The sequence below is a fragment of the Peromyscus maniculatus genome, chromosome 21 (assembly GCF_049852395.1).
Source record: "Peromyscus maniculatus bairdii isolate BWxNUB_F1_BW_parent chromosome 21, HU_Pman_BW_mat_3.1, whole genome shotgun sequence".
Lineage (NCBI taxonomy): Eukaryota > Metazoa > Chordata > Mammalia > Rodentia > Cricetidae > Peromyscus > Peromyscus maniculatus.
In genome coordinates, this window is record NC_134872.1 from 34,835,398 (window position 1) to 34,852,079 (window position 16,682).

The 16,682-nt window shown below is 36.9% G+C and overlaps 1 pseudogene; it reads right to left on the reverse strand.

The window, feature by feature from the left end:
- Window positions 1-173: 173 nt before the first annotated feature.
- On the reverse strand, window positions 174-1,042 carry LOC143269916 (ADP-sugar pyrophosphatase pseudogene; annotated as a pseudogene).
- Window positions 1,043-16,682: the final 15,640 nt, after the last annotated feature.

Sequence of the window (16,682 nt, forward strand, 5' to 3'; positions counted from 1 at the left end):
TTCTGATGAAGTATCCAAAACCTGCCTGTGTATAGTAAACTCTACATTATAGGTAAGGACACTAAGTTGCAGTCTGAGAAAGAAAGTTGCCTAAAATAAATGTCAGAGCCACATTTTGAGACAACATGATACTTGTAGAGTCCATGTTGCCTATATTTTCATCAGAGTGAATGTTTTTTTTTTTTTTTTTTTTGCAGTCTGTGCTTTTATTTTATGAAAAAGCTGATTTCCAATCTACATTAAACTTAATTGAATACATTGAATAGTGAAGGCCTTATGGTCTCATTTACAAAACATGGCCAGTGTCCTCCTTGGCCTTAAAATTTGAGGAAGGGTACTTCGAATGGCTTCGAGTTGGCGTGTTTCAGTGCCAGAGCATAGGCGTAGACCTTGGCATCCACTGTAATATGGTCTTCTGCTACCAAAGCGTCAAGTCTATTCATTAGGTCATTCTTTGGGAAACAAATCACTTCCACAAATTCTCCATCCCCTGGTTTGGGCTTCGGCCTTACATTTTCCGCATCATCTCCATTGATGGTTACTGTGACAACATGTGTAGTACAGTTCGACAAGCCTGGATCCAGACACACAGCTGGAGAACACTCAGCGACATCACCTTTGTAGCTGGTCTCTTCCTCTAGCTCCCGGAGAGCGGCTGCTTCTGGGCTCTCACCATCATCGATGAGCCCTGCTGGAAACTCCAGGCAGTAGCCACCCATTGGGGGCCGGAACTGCTTCACCAGAACAATACACTCGTAATGAAGAGTTCTTTGCAGCACTGGGATGATGGACACGGCGTCAGCAGATTTCCCCTTCCTGGTTGTAAGTTTCACTGTTTCCCAAGTTCTCGTTTTCCCAGTAGGATCCATGTAAGTTGTTTTTTCAAATTTGACCCATTTTCCTTCTGAAATCAACTCCTCTGAAATAATGTGCTGTCTGGTGTTCTGAGGAGGGTCTGTGGATTCTTGGTTCTCCATTCCAATCTAGTTGGTCTCCGCAGTCCTCAGGTGGAAAGTTCCGCTTATGCCTCTGGGCTTCTACTTTTCTCTTCTGTAAATCTTAATCCACTCTTACATGTGTAACTGGTGGCTGGCGCCTGATGTCTTCCTCTGCTTGCTTCTCTTCAGAGTGAATGTTTTAAAGAGTAAATTGATGCCAGATTTTTTTCATTTCTTTAGTTCCAAACCAAAGAGTCTAAACATCATTCCTTGGAAAAAGAAATTAGGAAAAACAGTGTTCCCAGATACTGGAGAAGTAGAGTTATATACCATATAGACTGAAGCATGAAACAATCTATGCCAAACAAATTAATCTTTTAAAGTAGAGCAATTTGCACTTTGAAATTTACCAGAAAAAAAAAAGTTTACAAAGAGTGTTAGCTCATAGGAGGCAGATTCTTGGGAAGCTTCATATTACTGTGGCATGTAAAGGATAAAATAAGTTTTCCAGTGGTTTCTCAAAGCACAAAAATGACTTATGCTGTCAGTGGAACAGTGATTACCCCCATTAGTGAAATGTAAAAACCCAGCTCAATTAAATTACTTATGCTATTTTTTTTCTTTCCCTATGAATATATTTTGACAGTCAAGTACATCTTCATGAACTAACAGAAACCGAAGCAGCTACAATTTATTCTGTTTCTAATTGTGGCTAAATGATGATGTGATTCATCAATAAACAGATAGCTGAGTTTCACAGTATATCCTAGTTTACAGAGGGATTATGACACCATGACGTGCAATAATGTGGCGACAGGGGGAAGGCGAATGCAGATTTGTTATTTCACAAATGCTTCATGACTTAGAGTTTGATTTAATGTTTTGGCTGAATGCTGTTATCTTAGAGGAGTTCAGTAAAATAAATTTCAAAATGTAAACTGTAAAAGAATACAGCATTTCATCTCACTTAGGAGGTTGTAATTATTAACAGTCACATCGCAAGGGAAGACATGAATGGGGAATGGGGATGACTTTTAAGTTATTGCACATCCCCCCACTCATAATGGAACTAATTAAATTAAAAGGTTTGATTATGAGAACACACACTAAATCCTTATTAGATGGTGGAGACTTATTTTACTGTATAAGCTTAATGTGTCGCTCAAATTGCTATTCACTGGCTTGCATGGATATCTTGCGGATAGCTTTGTAAATATGACAGGCAATACAAGTAATGGTGCTACTTCTCCATGACATTGCTAACAAACCACACACTACTATGAATAAAATGTCTACTGTTACACTGTTAATTACATACATACTTAACATAGCTCTTCGAGAAAAAGCATTGAATTATATTCTTTCTGCCTGTTATCAAAAATAATAGTGAGGCACAAGGTTGGAATCCTTTGGTATGAGCTACAGTCTTAACACCATTCACATACTTGATTTTAGAAATTTAATGAAGTTGCAGGGGTCCCTTGGATCTCAATTAAACAGAGAAAAATGAAAAAAAAATGAGGGGCCATATGTGGAATAGACCAAGCTTGTGGTGTGGTTTTGATTTATAACAATTCACTTTCCTGAAAAATATTCCAGGCAGTGAGTTGAATCTATTCCACTAGAGTCTGCTCTAATTCACCCAGGAGGATCATGAAGGCGTGCCCTAATTGCCTCCCATAAGCACTGTCTCTTAAAGATACACACACTTCTCAGAATTATCACACTTGGGGCCAAACTTGGAGTACACACATCTTTGGTGAAAACACTCAAATCATACAGTTTCATATGACGAGGAGAGTCAGGTTGTAAACTACTAGCTGAAATAAAGTCTATTTTGCACACCAGAACTTGAGTATTTTGACAGAGATCATACTTTGATAAGACAGATGGGGTCTAGGCTTTATAGTCACATAGTAATATCCCAGTGTGTATGAAACCATACTTTGCTGTACTTAATGATATGCAAATCACCAAGTTAATTTTTATCAACTATAGATACTTCAGTACTTTTTTTTGCATATATAATATTCTTCTTGACATTTTGAGGACCAGTTTGTGGCTTATTCTCAATCAAATGTACACTTTTTCTATTTTTCTTTCATACATATGTTTCCACGCATGTACACATGCACACACACATAACTTGACTGTTACCCAATCAATGATAACAAATAAAACAGATTTTTGTGGCTGGGACTAATGGACTTTTTCAGCAAAGTTAATGTGAAAACCATCTTTAGAAAGAAATGTGTGGCCAGCATGTAAGACAATATCCCACTTAGATTATCACAATCCATGTAAATTACAGAATACAAACTACCAAGATATAAATACTAAAGGAACCTATCTGAACATAATGGGTATAGTAATAAGACTAAATCTGCAGTACACAGATGTTAATGGATCACTTTGGAAAACGTGGCACATTGGCACACAGATCTGAGTTTCTTGACTGCTGACAGCCACTTTAGAAGAGTAACCTTTTTAAGTGAATTTTCCATGCTCAGTCTTTGCAAAGCAATGCATTATGGCACTGAGGAAATTTTTCAGTAATACAAAACCAATTCGTGACAGAAGCTCATATTGTTTCCAATACTGCAAAAATGTTTATTCCTGAGAATGTTCTGGAAATTGCAGCAAATACTGTCTCTTGTTCAAAGCACATTAATTATAAAAGGGAACTTGAGAAGAAAGCAATTTTTGCTGAATATTTTGATTTCAAAACAAAATGATAACATTTTCCACTTTGGGTTAGAAATTTTGGCCCCAAATATGGAAAACGGTAGCAATAACAAGATTCTGTGATATTCTCTACTGTCTCAGTTCACCTTAAGTAAATAAACAACTTATTTAGTGTATTGGAGTACTAGCATTTCAAGGTTTTAGGCACAATAGTTTATAGAGTTTTCAATTTAAATGTAAAAATGATAGCTTTATTTTTTTTCTTGGAGCCTTCTCATCTCCTTTCAAATGTGTCAGTATACATATACAACATGACTATGAAGTTTGATTATTGTTGCCTGAAAGATGGCTTGATGGGTAAGCGAATTTGTCACCAAGTCTAAAGACCTCAGTGAGATTCCTGGACACATATGTTGGAAGGAGAGAACCAACTTTTATAACTTATTCTCTGACCTCTACAAGTGCATGTCTGCACACACACACACACACACACACACACACACACACACACACTCAAATAAAAAATGAAAAAGATATGTATTGTCTTAGCCTAAATTTGGCTTAGCATTTACTTTCTTAGCATTATCAGTTTGAAATTGACTCCATCCCCTTCTTTATAGTTATGATTTCCCTTCTTTTTGACTCATATATGTTACCTCTTCCTCAAATCATCAAGCCAAAACCCAGAGTACCACTTAGTGCCTACTATGAGATTGTAAGATAACCCAACAGTTGAAAGAAGTCATGTCATTTCCCTCAATTTTCCAGTGCTTTCTTTAAATAAAGCCGTTCTTGGGTCCCTTGAGAACTCAGAGCATACTACCTGTGGACCTCAATAAAGGTGTGATCCCACCTGTCAGTCTGAGCTCTTTCTTATTCACCCTTCTCCCTCTCTTTCCTTCTCTACTGACTGAACTCTGCAGCTTTTCTTTCAAATTCCCAACAGCCTCTCTAATTTCTCTGAAAACCAGGAAAAATACATTTTCTCCTAGTCCATGTATTTTTATTTTAATTCCATGTTTTATGTTATATAACCTAGGATACCTAAAAGAAATTTCCTTCCTTGTAGGGCAGCACAAAGGTTTATGAATCTGCTTAAGTGAGAAGTCTCAAAACACAGTAAATAAAACTGAGATCCTAAAAGCAAAAATCATAGCAGGTCATACCTGATTATGTCATTCAATAGCCTGTCTTCAGTCACCTTGTAGAGAAAATCCAAGATATTTTGGTTCCAACAAATTTCAGAAGAATGTTCTAGGAAGATTTTGCAAGTTTTTCCATTCAGCTCAAAATAACAACTAATTCATATCAAATAATTTAAAATCTAAATGTTATGATATAGGTAAATATTTTCTTATTTTAACTGTTTATTAACTTTCTTATGGCAGAATGCCAAGCTTTTCAGAGCTACTAAAAACCTTTAGAATATTTTCCCCCCTACTTTATTGGAATCAGGCATAACAGTATTTCTATTTCTTTAGAATTAATTTACATATTATCTGTTTATAGAACACATGATAATAATAGTTTTGAGCAAGGCACACTCATATGCCTTTAATCCCAGTACCCAGGAGTAGAGGTAGATGGACTGAAACTCAGAGATGAGTCCAAGGTCAACAAAATCTACATAAGAAGATCCAGGCCCAACAGAGCTACATAATGAGACCCTGTCTCAAAATAATTATAATTAAAAATGATAACATATTTATGGAATACAGAGCAACATATTGATATATATAAAGAATATTTTGTGGCAAAATCATAACAATTAGCAGATCTATAACCTCAAATATGTTTGTGTTAATAAATGATAGTCAAAATCCTTCTAGATGTTTCTTATGTACAGTGCCTTATTAAAAGCTACAGTTACTCTATTATGTTAAATACTAGGACTCACCTTTCCTTTCCCATTGCATTTTGTATCAGTTCTCCATGGCTTCCCTTGCACTCAGTTCATCATGGCTTCTCATGCCCTCAGTTCACATGGCTTCCCTTGCCCTCAGTTCACCATGGCTTCCCTTGCCCATTATCTCCCTGGAAGCTCCCCTGCTTTGGAGAATCACTGCAGCATTCTCATTCTCTATTTCTCAAAGGCAAATTATAACTACTAAAGTTGAGTGGTAAAATGTACTGATTTCCTTTGTGTGCTTTACTTATTTTATAATGCTATATACAGTAAATAAAAACTTCAGCTCAAATACTTTGATAGATGTAGCTAAAAAGAATGTTATGGTTAAAAATGACATAATATTAGTGAAATAAATTAAAAATGCTACAAAAATTTCAACATTTTTGTCATTTTAAAAAATCTCATCAGTTGATAATGTAGTCTTTTATACTTCAGAAATTACTTAAAATATTGGCACTCTGTAGTGTCTGAGGATGGAAATGACAATGGTTGCTCTTCTCTACACGATGACAGTGATAATCCAGTTACACACATATTGATGCCAAATAAATGATCAGAGATTCACATTTTATATTACAAACAGCCTTATGAGAACAAGCTGTTCTCATTTTACCTATTTACTGTCAGAAGTTATTCAAGTAAAGAATATGACTTATTACATTCTAGAACCACTCCTGTGAGGTCACTACTGTAACTCCCTTACATCTTGTCTCAATATTGCCTTGAAAAATATCACGAAGCATTGCTGTGGTTTCGTTCTTATTAGCAATACTACAGTCATGATGTTCCTCAGTGCTGAAATTATATTTGTACTTTATAAAAATAAATATTTATAAAACATATTTGTGTAATTGCTAGATCGTGAAGGAAGGATTTCTGAGTTTTGTTGTTGTTTTTAATATTATAATGCTTTCTTGTGGAATAATCTTTCAGCACACTGTGAAGATGTGTCTTTGCCAAGGTGCCTTCTGATTGGTTTAATAATGAACTGAATGATCAATAGCTGGGCAGGAACAAATTAGCTGCTACTTCCAGGCAGAGAGAGAAAAGGAAGAGATGAATCGATGTGAGAAAGAGACACCAGAAGGCATGGAGAGGAAACAGGAGGTGCAAGATGGAAGAGAGGTAAAAAGCCATGAGGCAAAACATAGATTAATATAAATAGCTTAATTTAAGTTATAAGAGCTAGTGGGGCAAGCCTAAGCTATAGACTGGCTTTCATAATTAATATGTCTCTGAGTCAGTTTTTGTGAGCTAGCCACCCAAAGAAAAACCGGTCTAAATATTGCTCCATTGTGGGAGCTTGAATATCCAAACATAGGGCCTGGGAAAGGTAAAAAAAAAAAGTTCTTGACAAGGAGCCGGTATGGCTTTCTAGTCTTGCAGTCTCTCAGATGGGTTGGTGCTCAGGGTACAGAGGCACAGCTGTCCGCCGCTGCCTGTGGGCTGGAGCAAACTGGCAGCACCATGCACCAGCACCAGTGCTAAGTTGTGCCACATGGCGGCTGACACAGCAGTTTAAGATTTGTCTTACATGGTCAGAGAACACTGCAGGTGCTCAGTGTAAAAGCAGATCCAGACCACCCCCCAAAAAATATTCAACTAAACATAACAAAATAAAATATAAGAAGATCTAACAAAAACTGTCATATTGAAGTTGGACGTGGCAACTTAACAGAATACAAGAGTTCCAAGTACAAGGATAAGGGTCATAGACCCTCTCCTCACAGTCAGGAGTTCTATAAAAACACTAAGCTAAAAGCTATAATATACACACAGAGGCCCTGGTGTAGACCCATGTAGGCCATGTGCTGTTGCTTTAGTCTCTGTGAGCTCACATGCACCTTGCTTAGTTGATTCGGTGGGCCTTGTACTCATTGTGCCCCCATCCTCTCTGGCTCTTACACTCTCTCTGTCCCCACTTTGATGGGATTTCCTGAGCTCTGATCGGAAGGGTTTGATGGAGACCTCCATCAGACTCTCTCTTCCCCATGACGTCTGGCTGTGAGTCTTTGCATCTGTTCTTGCCTGTTACAGAGTAAGTCTCTCTGATGATGACTGGAAAAGGCACTAATCTATGAGTATAGCAGAATATCACTAGGAATAATTTGGCTAGTCATATATACATCTTTAATCCTAGCACTCAGGATGCAAAGCCAGGTAGATCTCTGATTTTCAGGCCAGCCTGGTACATATAGTGAGTTCTAGAACAGCCCAGGCTACATGGAGTCCCTGGTTCAAAAACAAACAAACAAACAAACAAACAAACAACAACAACAAAAACCAACCAAACCTAAGTGTCCCTTACTTTTTAATAGAGTTTAGGTAAACCTTCACACGGGTGTGAACCAGATTGTAAGACATTTCCCAGGACAGTTGGGGAAATAACTGATTTTTTATTACTAGATAAATGATATGGTACTATTGGAAATCTAAACAATGTTAAAGTTCCACATGTTTGGGAATACATATGCTATCCTTTTAGCCTTTTGCATTTTTCTTGTAATAGTGACAGGTGTTAAAACATCAACCTCAGAATTACATGGAAAGACATATCTATTTTGTAGAAACATATCAAGAGAGAGTAAGTAAAACTCATTAAGGATATCCTGTTTGTGTGAGAAAACACCAAGTTAACTTTGTAATTATCCATGTGATAGGAGTGTTTTCTGAATGAGTGGCCTTATACATTATTACAGATAATAAACATAATTGTTGAATGCAGATTTTCATACAGTACAATATTTCTAAACACCATTTCATTTAGAGTGTCAGCAAATTGTTAAGAAATAACATTATTTGCATTAGAAAAACAGAATAATATGAATTCTTAAGGGCAGTGCAGTTTCACGGAAACCAGCATTGTATTAAATAAATAAAAAGGGGTCTGACTTATCTGACTCAGTGTGAAAAATGCTCAGACTTAGATGAATGTGAAGCCTTCTCTCTAAATCATCACTGCTACTTGTGGATGAAGACACAGTGGCTATGTTTAGTGGTTGTTTTATATTTTCTTGCCATATTGTCCTCCCAGAAACTGATTGTAACACTAGCATTCTCTATTTCATTGCTTCTCCTAATTAAATCACCTAAAATATACTGAATTAGATGTCACTTTCAATTACTTTATTGAGAAGAACAAAGTCTTTCACTTTTGTTTTAATATTTGATAGTCAGTAAAGGGAAAAAATAGATACACCTTTACAAATTTGATTAAAATATATAATGATGTTAATGATATGAGATAGCCAAACAATTTAGGGAAAAATCATACTCTTGGAAAGGATAACCTGACTCAAGTAACTGATAAAATACTATAAAGATGTGTTTTACTGCTAATTAAAAATCTATTTCAAGAAATTAGCTGTCCTTTGTTGAAATTTCATGGTGGAACTTAAATAATAAAAATTACACAGTACAGGACTTCAACTCTCAAAAATGGCCTTGAATAGCTAGCTAACAGTGTCCCTACCAAGGACAGCAAACTAAATATGAAGAGGAATGGTCATAGTGTCAGTGAATCTGGTGAACCCAATTGCAGAAGTTCAGCTTATCACCATGTCCAAGGAGCAAAGATGCTTTATAGCAGTGGTTCCCAGCAGCTGAGTATCAGATATCCTGATATCAGATATTTACATCGTGATTCGTAGCTGTGGAAGAATTACAGTTACAAGGTAGCAACAAAATAATTTTATGGTTGTTATTGTTAACACAACAAAACAAGGAACTGTTTTGAAGGGTCGTGGCATTAGGAAGATTGACAGTCACTGCTTTATAGCCTCAATTTTATAGATGCAGGTAAGAAAACAATCTTACCCTCATCATGGGTTTTGTGTGAGACTTAAGGAAGTGAAAGGGCACTTCATGTGTTATAAGGATGTCAAAAAGTAGCATTTGCTTTCATTTTCTTTTCTATTCCTTCTGTTTTCATTTGGTTTTTCTTCTTAGGCATGTGTAGTTAAGAAGATGCTCAGGAGGCTGAAGAGATGGCTCAGTTGGTGAGCTAACTTACATTCAGGCACAAGGACATGGGTTTTGATTCCCTCCTGGGTGCTCTGGCAAATGCCTGAAATCCTAGTCTGTGTGGGAGAGACAGGAGGAGCCCTAGATCTAGGTGACCAGCCAGTTCAGCCAATCAGTAAGCTGTAGATTTAGTACTTGTCTCTAAAAAAAATAGAAGAAGATGGAAAATAATATATGCATACACTCAAAGTTGTCTGCTGGCCTCAACACATGTATACACACATGAATTTATACACACAGATGCCCCCTCACACACATCATCATTATGAGCAGCAGCAGCAGCAGCAGCAGCAGCAGCAGCAGCAGCAGCAGCAGCAGCAGCAGCATCTATGTTAACTGAGTATAACTAGGCAAAATGTGATTTTTCATAAAGATGAGAAAAATAAAATTGAATAAGACTATCTTAAATACACAAACAAACACATGAGGTTCACATTCTTGGTAAATTGTCTTTTATTGAAGAGATGCTTGATATAACAAATTGATAACTTAGATTTCCTTAAAATTAAAAACTTTATATCTCTTCAAGAGGATTTTTATTGACAAAAAAAAGGAATGAGAAAACAAGCCACCAAGTGGGAGAAATTTTTTTGCACATGGTGTGTCTAATAAATGATGCATATAAAAATATCCACAGAATCCCCTAACACAAAAACAAGGAAACAACTCAATAAAAAGGGCAAAATACCTAAACAGACACTTCAATTACAATTTTAAAGCAGCAAATCAAAACGTAAGATTTTCATCACTGAAACCAAAGAACAATGCAATGGAAACACATACTTGAATAACCAAAGTTAAAATAGTAATTATGTGAACCATGGATAATGATGTGCAGGAAATAAAACTCTAATATTAATTAAGTTACAAAATTCTACATGCATTCTCCACAGATCCAAGACATGTCAGGTGCAGGAACTACTTGCAGCCAAAATTATAGGTTGTGACATTTGTCTCTCATTGCCTATAAAGACACACATTAAAACTTTAAACATGTTTTCTAAATCTTATTTATTCTATATACATAAAGATGATATTTTATCAACAGGTACAAAAGTGCATAAGCTATTGATCTGCTTAATTTCCTCATAAGTGTGTGTATGTGGTGTGTGTGTGTGTGTGTGTGTGTGTGTGTGTCTAAGTGGCTCTGGAGGCCAGTGAACAAACTCAGGTGCCATTTTCAGATGCACCATCCACCTCCTTTAGGACAGGGTCTTTCATTGGTCCTAGAAATCATCAATTAGGTTAGAATAGCTGGCCAGTGGGTGCCAGGGATCCTCATGTGTCTACCTGGCCATCATATGGGAATTACAGGGGCATACTACCATGCTAGGCATTTTTATGTGAGTTCTGGGGATTGAACTAAGGTCTTCATGCTTATTATTTTTTTTTTTTTTTGGTTTTTTGAGACAGGGTTTCTCTGTGTAGCTTTGCGCCTTTCCTGGAGCTCACTTGGTAGCCCAGGCTGGCCTCGAACTCACAGAGATCCGCCTGGCTCTGCCTCCCGAGTGCTGGGATTAAAGGCGTGCGCCACCACCGCCCGGCGTCTTCATGCTTATAAAGGGAGTGCTTTCCTGTCTGAGCTATTGTTCTAGCCCATGAGAGTTTTCCTTTGGTGCTCACTGCAGTTACTACTGTTAGCTTTACACATAGTGACTCATTAAAGAAATGGTAATTAATCTCTTGTCAAGATGAGTTATTAATTAAGTTTGCCTCTCAGCCTCTACATTTTTCACTCAGGGGTTACACCTTTACTTCTATTCCTCTTCTACTTCAGACACAGGCTTTCTCTCAAGTCTCCTTACCTTGGTCTCCATATGTAATCAGATGCCTTGAAATTCCACCATTCTTGATCTGGCCTTATGCCCATAGCTCATGCAGTATGGATGCTGTGTATTATTCTAATATTAACATAGCTATAAGCTTGTTTGGAAGATGAAACTTGAACTTTTGTAAAGAGTAAACAAATAATGTAAGTAGATATAGGGGATATTTCTTTTTGTTTTTTATTGAAAATAGGTTTTTATACAATATATTATGACTACAGTTTCTCCTTTCCTAGTTTCTATCTGTCTCCACTCCCTTCCAAATACACAACCTTTCTGACTCTTGTTAGAAAGGAAGAAGAATTTAAGAAATAGTAATAAAAAATAAAATAAGGTAGAATAAAACAAACGAACTGTAATAGAACACAACAAACAAACAAATTTTAAAAAGCCAAAGAAAAAGCATAGGAAACACATATAGACACACACACAAACACACACAGGAATCCCATAAAAAGTATGAAACCAAAAGTCACAAAATATACATAAAGGACTTGTAAAGTTAAAAAACAAAAATCCCTGATACAACATGAAACAAAGGATCTACAAAGATGCTCTTTAATTCATTTTGTGTTGGCTAGCTACTGCTTGACATGAGGACTACCCTTAGGAGTGGTTTGTTAAGTGAGATTCCTCTTAGAGAAAACAGTTTTTTTTTTCATATTCAAGTGGTTATCTATTGTACATAGCTTCTGTGTTTGTGTTGTTGGATATTTGTACACTGTGTATAAATGTATTGCTGTGACTAGTATAATAAAAATGTGAATGGTTAATAGCAATGCAGAAAGTATAAGCAGGACTTGCAGCACAGAGAGAAGAAGTAGGAGGCAATAATCAAGGCACAGAGAGCTGCCAATGATAGATGAAGGGAGCCAGACATATAAAATGAAAGAAAGGTAAAAAACCACAAGACAAAACGTAGATTAATATAAATGGGTTTGTGTTAAAAGAGCAAGAAGAAGAAGCATAAGCTAAGGCTGAACTTTCATAATTAATAATAAGTCTCCATGTCATTATTTTGGAGCTGACTGCCCAAAGGAAAGTATGTCTAACATGCAACACATACACAGAGAGCCCACTGCCCTCAGTGTACAGAGGTATGGCTCTTTTAAGAGACCCTGTTGTGCCACTTGAGTGGCAGGCACACTAGGTAAAAATTACTACTTTTAAAAGAGATTACACTTACCTACTAAACACATAATAAAAAAAAATCTTTAGCTGACTTTTGCACACTGCACTTTCAAAGTTGTGTTAATGAAGATACATATGTTACCTTGAAATTTGTTGTATTTTCAGAAAAAGAATTGGGCCAGACACCAATGAAAACAAGTAGCCCAGGTGATACAGACTCTCAGAGTTTCTCATTTGCAGTTACCCAAAAGTTCTGCATCCAGAACAAGTTCAAAACTGCTAGATGAGATGGTCCAGCATCACAGACTATCCAGCTAGAACTTCAGATAAGCCTTGCACTTTCCCACACATGGATACTGGACAACAGCTAGCTCTTCCAGGATTTGATCATTACCTCAAATATCTCAGGGTCTCCTAGAGATGTTTTCACCTTCAGACAACAGGAAGCAGTTAGAGAATATGATGCCCATATTCTCAAAGCTGAGCTTGATGGTTTTTGGTCATTCAGCATATTATGGATGTTTGTCATTATTTAGGGGGGTTGGTTGCTAATTGTTATTGGTCATGTTCAGAAAAAAAAGCTAAATAAAGGACGTTAGATTCAAAGATCTCTTTGTAAATGGAAAAGTGGGAAACATAGTATAGAAATGGTGAGATAAAAGTCTGGATTCTTGGCCGGGAGGTGGTGGCGCACGCCTTTAATCCCAGCACTCGGGAGGCAGAGGCAGGTGGATCTCTGTGAGTTCGAGGCCAGCCTGGGCTACCAAGTGAGTTCCAGGAAAGGCGCAAAGCTACACAGAGAAACCCTGTCTCAAAAAACCAAAAAAAAAAAAAAAAAAAAAAAAGGTCTGGATTCTTGAGTCTGCTTTTCAACAACTATGATTCTCAAATATGTTACATTGGTATCTATTTTTGTATATTGATACACATTTAGGGTTACTTTGTTATACTGTATATATTTTTATACTATTGTTTAAGGTATTGTACCCATGCAGCTCATTTAAAAATGTAATGTAAAGTTTTAGTACCTAAAAGCTATTTAGGATAAGAAAGAACAGTTAGTAGTTAGTCATCAACAACAAACAAAGATATAGTCATGTTAGGTATGTTTTCAAGGTCAAAAAGAGACATAACTTAAATAGGTAGATGGACTTGAAACACTGAAAGCAACTAGAGAACATGGCAACGAAATATTTTAATATCATAAGACTTTTCATGACAGTGAGACGCATCTGTTCCAGACAGCACCAATCTATTTCATAAAAGGATGATGGGCATTAAAGAACCTCCAAATATAGTTTGCTTTCTTTGTGGCAAAGTTAGACACTGGGGAAAGAAACTGTCCTTGCCTTGACTGCTCACAGTATGCTATTCACAATGGATGAGCAACACAGAAAATAAAGCCACTGCTGAACTTTGCCGAGACAAGGTAGGACAGTCCTTCAAAATTCTTGCTTCACAAAAAAAGTCTGTCAGATATTCTAGTCCTGTAGGCCAAAGAGGGATGACCCAACATTTCAGAGGAGCCTTGGGTGACTGTCCAGGCATCCAGATGTCTTTCTCATTTCTATAGTTTTAGAAGTTGCTTGCTCTGCACTTTCTGTTTACTCAGGCTATAGCTTTCTCTGGTCTCTGATTGAATTGTAGATAAGAAAGTTTTATAGTTTTCCTTGTTACCAAATTCAGAAAAGTAAGTTACATAAGAGATGTAAAGCTGATAAGGTTTAGAAGCATAAAAGTTTAAATTGTTTATTTAAGGAAATGTTCTGAGGTCTAAAAAGGTAATTTGGGGTTAGTGATACAAGTTATGATAGAAAGTAAATTAGATACACAACTTTTAATTCACCAAGATAGAGTAGATAATAGAATATTTTCTCTGAATTTGCCAAATCCAGATAGAATGAACATTGTAAATGTAATCCTTATGTGGTAATTGTTCTTATTGTATATAGTTTTACTGATTTAGAGTTAAAACCTTTCCTTTTTATCTAGACAGAAGGGGCAAATGTTGTAGAGTATTTGTACAATGCGTGAAAATGTATTGCTGTGATTGGTGTAATAAAAAGCTAAATGGACAATAGCTTAGCAGGAGTACAGAGAGGGGAAGCAGGAGATTAACAAGGTGCAGGAAGATGCTAATGAGACATGGAGGGAGTCAGACAGACAGAATTAAAAAAAGGTAAAAAGCCACAAGACAAAACATAGATTAATATAAATGGGTTAATTTAAGTTATAAAAGCTAGTGGGACCAGCCTAAGCTAAAACTGAGCTTTCATAATTAATAATCAGTCTCCCTGCCATTACTTGGATGTTGGCAGTATAGGGAAAGACTCATTACAGGTTATGGATAAGGAATTGTGTCCACTTCCCCTTTCAGTACTGGGCCCCTATCTGGTACAGACCTATGCTTATTTGTCTTTGTGAGTTCATATGAATGTAGATCCTGCTGTGTTTAGAGGACCTTCTTTCCTTGGTGTCCTCCATCTCTCTAGTTCTTACATTCTTTCAACCTCATCTCCCAAAAGGTTCCATGAGCCCTGAGGGGAGAGAATTGATGGAGGAATTCCATTAGGGGTGAGAGTTCCAAGGTCTCTCCCTCTATATGTTGTCTATCTTTCAGTCTCTCTATTTCTTCCCATCTGTTTCAGAAGGAACCTTTACTGATTGATAAGTATAGCAGAATGTCCATAGGTGCCATTTTGTGGCTACATTCCTTCAGCAGATCATAGTACCTGATTTTCCCCTAGGTCCCTATTTTTAAAAGTTATGAACAACTGAACGTATGATTAAGAGTAAACTCTTAAAAAATCTAGGACAAGTGCCATTAAACAATGATGTCATTCTTGTAAGCCTTACTTTATTCATAGTTAGAAACTTAATTGTTAAATGACCCCTATGATCACTAAAATTATGTATAATGGTTAGAATTTTGTAACTGAATGGAATAACACTGGCAGTTAAATTCATAAAGATCAACAGCTGATTTAGCTCCATGTTCTTGAGGTTCTGTTTTTTTGTTTGTTTGTTTGTTTGTTTGTTTGTTTGTTTTTTTCGAGACAGGGTTTCTCTGTGTAGCTTTGTGCCTTTCCTGGAACTCACTTGGTAGCCCAGGCTGGCCTCGAACTCACAGAGATCCGCCTGCCTCTGCCTCCCGAGTGCTGGGATTAAAGGTGTGCGCCACCACCGCCCGGCCTAGGTTCTGAGGCAGGTTCCTTCACATCCTTAGTTCTGATGAGATCTGAAAGCAACTGGTAGAAAGCAAAGGACAAGTGTATGCCAGAACAAGTAGTTACCTGTGGAGACATAAAGAGGAAAAGGGAGACTGGGTTCTCACTATGTATCTATCTCGTAATTTAAGAACTTTACACTACTTCTACTTCTTCAAAGTTCTGTAGCATTTCCTATACTGACAATTTGGGAGCCTAGCCTCCAATTCCAGTGAATCTTTGGGGAGCCATCACTCTACAACTATAGTGCTCCCTAGTAACCTTTTTCAGTTTGTTACTTCAAAACAGTTTAAGCCTCTATGTACATGTACTAACAAGATTAAAGGATGTCAACCAGTCATAACTTGTCACCCAACAACATAGCCTGTTCCACCTCCTCCATATCCAGCTGAGGATGACAGTTCCTCACATGGGAGCCTTCATCATTCTTTTTTTTTTTTATCTCTGCTCCCTCTGCTAGCTCTCTCCTACTGGGCATCTTTTTGGGTCCTATTTCTTGATCCTAAGACTCTCCAGGGGCTGAAATGACATAGGTGACATGGTAGCTATTCTGCTGGTTTTTTTTTCTGCTTGTTAGAAGCAGTGTGATAGTTTGCTAAAGCATTCTATGAATTCATCATAGACAGAACCCTATGACTTGAGGCCATTCTTTATCTACAGACTTTAAGATCATGTATTAGATGATAGGGTTTGAAAAAAATTCTCTTGAAATTCTCATCACTATAACAGATTTTAACTGACATTACACATTGTCATTATATTAAGTACTTCCAACAGAATGCCCTAAATATGCTAACTTTTATAATGATGGTGTATTCATCAGAATTATTTTACTGTGACAAAATGCCTAACATAATCAGTTTTAAAAGAGGAAAGGTTTTTGACCCATAGTTTCTGAGTTTTTTTGGACTTCTTGTCATTCTTGGTGGTGCAGTATATCATG